Source organism: Dermochelys coriacea, chromosome 16 (genome assembly GCF_009764565.3).
Source record: "Dermochelys coriacea isolate rDerCor1 chromosome 16, rDerCor1.pri.v4, whole genome shotgun sequence".
Lineage (NCBI taxonomy): Eukaryota > Metazoa > Chordata > Testudines > Dermochelyidae > Dermochelys > Dermochelys coriacea.
The window spans coordinates 2159523-2163985 of record NC_050083.1 but is presented as its reverse complement, the minus strand read 5'-3'; the positions used below and the strand labels follow the sequence as shown (position 1 = coordinate 2163985).

General features: G+C 47.7%; 1 long non-coding RNA gene across 1 annotated transcript; it reads left to right on the top strand.

The window, feature by feature from the left end:
* Positions 1-625: 625 nt before the first annotated feature.
* On the top strand, positions 626-2827 carry LOC122456893. Its single transcript, XR_006276051.1, has 3 exons — positions 626-727; positions 918-1049; positions 1852-2827. It is a non-coding gene; the product is annotated as an uncharacterized LOC122456893 (long non-coding RNA).
* The last annotated feature ends 1636 nt before the right edge of the window (positions 2828-4463 follow it).

Sequence of the window (4463 nt, the reverse complement as noted above, 5' to 3'; positions counted from 1 at the left end):
CTGTCCCTCTTTATCTTCAGCAGGACCTTCAGCAGAAAAGGAAATGGAGGGAAGGCATAAAGACAGTCCTTGTCCCAGAGAGTGCTGTCCACTCCCCACCCTGAACAGTATCATAGACACTTCTTGTTCTGATAAGTGGTGAACAGGTTTGTGGATGGTGTTCCCCACCATGTGAATAAATTGTGAAGTACTGACGAGTGCATCTCCCACTGGTGGGAGGAATGTGCGACCGAGTTTTTTCACTATCTTGTTGTGCATGCCCGGGAGGTAAGCCACGTACAAGGAGATGTTGTGAGAGATGCACAGTTCCAGTTTCATTGCCTCCATGCAAAGAGAGGGCAATCTGGCTCCTCCGTGGTGATTGAAATAATATATGCAGGCAATGTTGTCAGTTAGGATCTTTATATGCGACCCTGTTATCAGTGGAAGAAAATGGGCACAGGTGTTCCTGCCTGCTCTCAACGCGAGAAGATTGATATACAGGGATATCTCCATTTGCCTGGTGCTGGGAGGCATTTAAATGCGTGCCCCGTCCTAGGAAGGATGCGTTGGTGGTAAGGAGCAACAAGGGTGGTGCCTGAAAAAAGGAGATCCCTTTGCCTACATTGGCTGTGTTCTTCCACCAGTCCAAGGAGTTCCTGATCCGGGTCAGCAGTGACAGGGGTTTGGCCAGACTGTCCCTGTTCGGTCTGTGAATGAAGCTGAACCACAGCTGTAGGTATTGCATGTAAAGTTTAGCGTATGAAATCACTGCTGTGCTGGTTGCCATATGCCCCAGGAGCTAGAGGCAGATTGTAGCTGGCACTCAAGGGCTGCATTGAGCCATTTCTATAAGCGATACCAGGAATAGAAACCTGTCCTGAGTTAGGAAGGCTTTGGCCTGTCATGCGTCTTAGGTCAGCCCCTATGGATTCCAGGTGTTGCACTGGTGTGAGGATTGACTTCAGGGAATTGGTCTGTAAGCCCAGCTCTGTGAACAAGCGTATCATGTCCTCGGTGGCTCGACAAGCATCCAGAAGTGACTGGGCTCTGAGGAGATAATCGTCCAGGTAAGGGTATATCATTATCCCTTGGGATTGTAGATGGGCGACTACCATTGAGAGAACTTTGGAAAGTACTCTCGGGGATGATGAAAGTCTGAAGGGGAGGACCCTGTATTGGTAATGGTCGTTTCCCAGAGTGAACCTGAGGAAACATCTGTGAGCCAGTAGTATTGAAATATGAAAGTAGGTGTCTTGTGGGTCAAGGGCCGAAAACCAGTCTCCCTGTTCTGACAATTGTGAGCTTCTGAGCTTTGATGAACTTGTTGAGAACTCTGAGGTCCAGGATGGGTCTCTAACATCCCTTCTTTTTGTGTATTAGGAAATTGCAAGAGTAGAACCCTTTGCCTCGTAGATGTTGAGGTATTGGTTCTATGGCTCCTAACTGCAGGAGGCGATCTGTCTCCTGCATAGTAGACTGTCGTGAGAAGGGTCCCTGAAGAAGGACAGGGAAGGGTGTTGTGGAGGGGTAGGAAGGTGAAGTGGATAGAATATCCTGATCTGATGATGTCTAGGACCCATCTGTCTGAGGTCAGGCACTCCCAGGCACTGCGGAACGCTGCCAAATGGTGGCTAAATGGGTGCATGGTCACAGATAGTAGTGGGGAGTGGTTTCGCGGTGCCTCAACCTGCCTGTCAAAAGTGGTGTTTAGGGGCAGGTGGTTGGGTTGAGGTCTGGGAGCCCTAAGACATTTGCTTTGAGAACTTTCCCTTTTTCCCTGGGGCTCATGGTTCCATTGTGATAGGAATTGGGATGAATAAGGCCTCTGTTGGTATTGAGGGCTAAAACATCTTTTGCCCTGGTGTGTAGATTCCCAGTGACCCGAGAGTGGCCCTGGGATCCTTCAAGGAGTGGAGAGAGGCATCTGTCTTCTCAGCGAAGAACTTCACCTCTCCAAAAGGGGGGGATCCTCCACCGTGGTCTGCACCTCCTTTGGGAATCCCGAGAGGTGGAGCCATGATGCCTGTCTCATCACCACTGCCATGGAGTGTCGAGGGCCGATTGCAACGATGTGTTTGCAGTCGGTTGCCCCTCCTGGATGATGGCCTTGAAGGAATACCGGGAGCTCTCCAGCAGCTTATCAATAAAGTTGTGTAACTTATTGTAATTTGTGTCATACTTTGCCATGAGTGCCTGGTAGTTGGCATTGTGAAATTGCAAGGTGGCCAAGGAGTACGCCTTCCTACCAAAGAGAGCAAGGTGTTTCCAATCTCTGTCATAGGGTGTTGTCCTAGAATGGTGCTGTCAGCCATGAAGTTCCCAACATCCACCACAATGGAATTGAGTGGTGGATGGGTGAATGGGAACTCTGATTCCTTTACGAGGGCATAATATTTTTTGTCCACCTGCTTTGTCCCCCCACTCCGGTGTTAACACAAGAACAAAGTCTTTTCTTTCTTCTTTTTGTTAGTTTTGAGGTTTTTTCCAATTTTTTAGGCACAGCCATATAAAAGCCAAAAGAAAGCTAAAAGGTTTCTACAAGCTAAAGATTAACAACTGAAAAGGAGAGTTAATGATCTGCTAACGGACAGCTAAAGGCTCCATTTCTAGTCAGGGCAGTTGAGAAGCCGCTGAGGATAGCGTAGCAGGAAGAGAGACAGCGAACTGACACTGTTACTGAAGTTCTCCGATCAGCAGTGCAGGGACACAGACCTACCTACAATGGAGCACCCATATGGACCCTACTCAAAGAAGAAGTTATTTACCCTTTCTCATAACACTTGAACCAGGGATCAGCTAATGAAATTAACAGGCAGCAGGTTTAAAACAAACTAAAGGAAGTATATCTTCACGCAATCCACAGTCAACCTGTGGAACTTGTCAGGGGATGTTGTGAAGGCCAAAATATAATAGGGTTCAAAAAAGAATTAAATAAGTTAATGGAGGATAGGTCCAGCAATGGCTATTAGCCAAGATGGTCAAAGACCCAACCCCATGCTCTGGGTGTCCCTAGCCTCTGACTCCCAGAAGCTTGGACTGGACTAGTGGGGATGAATCACTCAATGATTGCCTATCCTGTTCACTCCCTCTGAAGCACCTGGCACTGGCCACTGTCGGAAGACAGGATACTGGGCTAGATGGACCATTGATCTGACCCAGTCTGGCCACTTGTATGTCCTGAAGGTTCCAACAAAGGCATGTTCTCTCCTTGTTGCCTTTGTGGGCCTGGCCCTTCCTAATGTTATTGGCCAACAATCTGAGGCTCCTATCTCTGCCTCGCTGTGGTTATGAGTATAATGCACTTAAGGCCAATGAGCGCTTTCTATGAAAACATCTGTCAGGGGAGCCAGGGAACTCTGGGAGCTTCACCTTGCCAAGTTTCTTTGGAATCATCCCATGGGGGAAGGAGGAGCTGCTCCCATGGAGCAGGCAATGGTTGTTGATATGCAAAAGATCCATGGGGAAATCCCGTGGGTCCCAGGGCATCTAGAGGTCTAGTGCCTCCATGTGGCAGCACAGTCTAGCCCCCACCAGTATCCCAGTTGTGCTTGGGCAAACCATCCCCTTCAGTAGGGCTTGCACAGCACAGAATGGGAGAGAGAGTCTGTGGAAACCCCCTTGGGTTTACAGGTAGATGATGCCACAGAGCTTGGTTTATTCTAGCCTCAAACCCACACTGGAAGAAAAGAACAAGTATTATATTTAAATAAATACAAATAGATAGGTGCCTTGACATACCCAGAATGTTTGGCAGAACAGCAGCTGAGTTCTCCCTGAATGTACCTGAAATAATTGACAAGTGACTAAATAACTCGGGATCCAACTTTGATAATATGTATTTTGGTGCACTGAAAACTGTGTTAAAATTACAAGCTATCACTTTAAGTTTAAGGGGTTTCCTGGTTCTGCTGGTAGGCTAGGGGAGTCTGTAGGGAAGAAGCAAGTGATTACAGCTGCAAAGAGTTGGCCTCTAGAGTGGGGTGAGTTGTGTTTCTCCGCTTTGGGGTGCAACCTGCTTTGTTTCTCTCTGCTTTTGTTTCTTGTGTGTTAGAACTCTGGATTCTAAGAAATAAAGTCGTCTTATGTTGCAACTTCCAGAAAGAGTATTTTATGTTTTCATCTACCTTTTCCATGTGTGTGCAATGAACATAACACATACAAATTCATATTTCCCTGTCCCTGAGTTCCTTGGCAGCTCCATCTAGATCTCTAACTGTAAAGGGCCCCTGGGGAGGGTAGTGGACCTTGAATCTGTCTGTGCTTGCAAGGGAACATAGTACATGGTACAATGGTTGCTGACTTTCTGGCTCATTAGGGCTGACAGGAGGCCGATTCTAGTCCTGTGAGAGCATATAGTGGAGAGGGAAGTGCTTCCACGTGGGCAGGAAACTGGAAAACTGGGGTGTGCTTAGGACTTAGGTGTACTTGTCTACACTGAGCTTTTTGCTGCCCCCAGACCAGCTCCTTGGTTGGTAGCAATG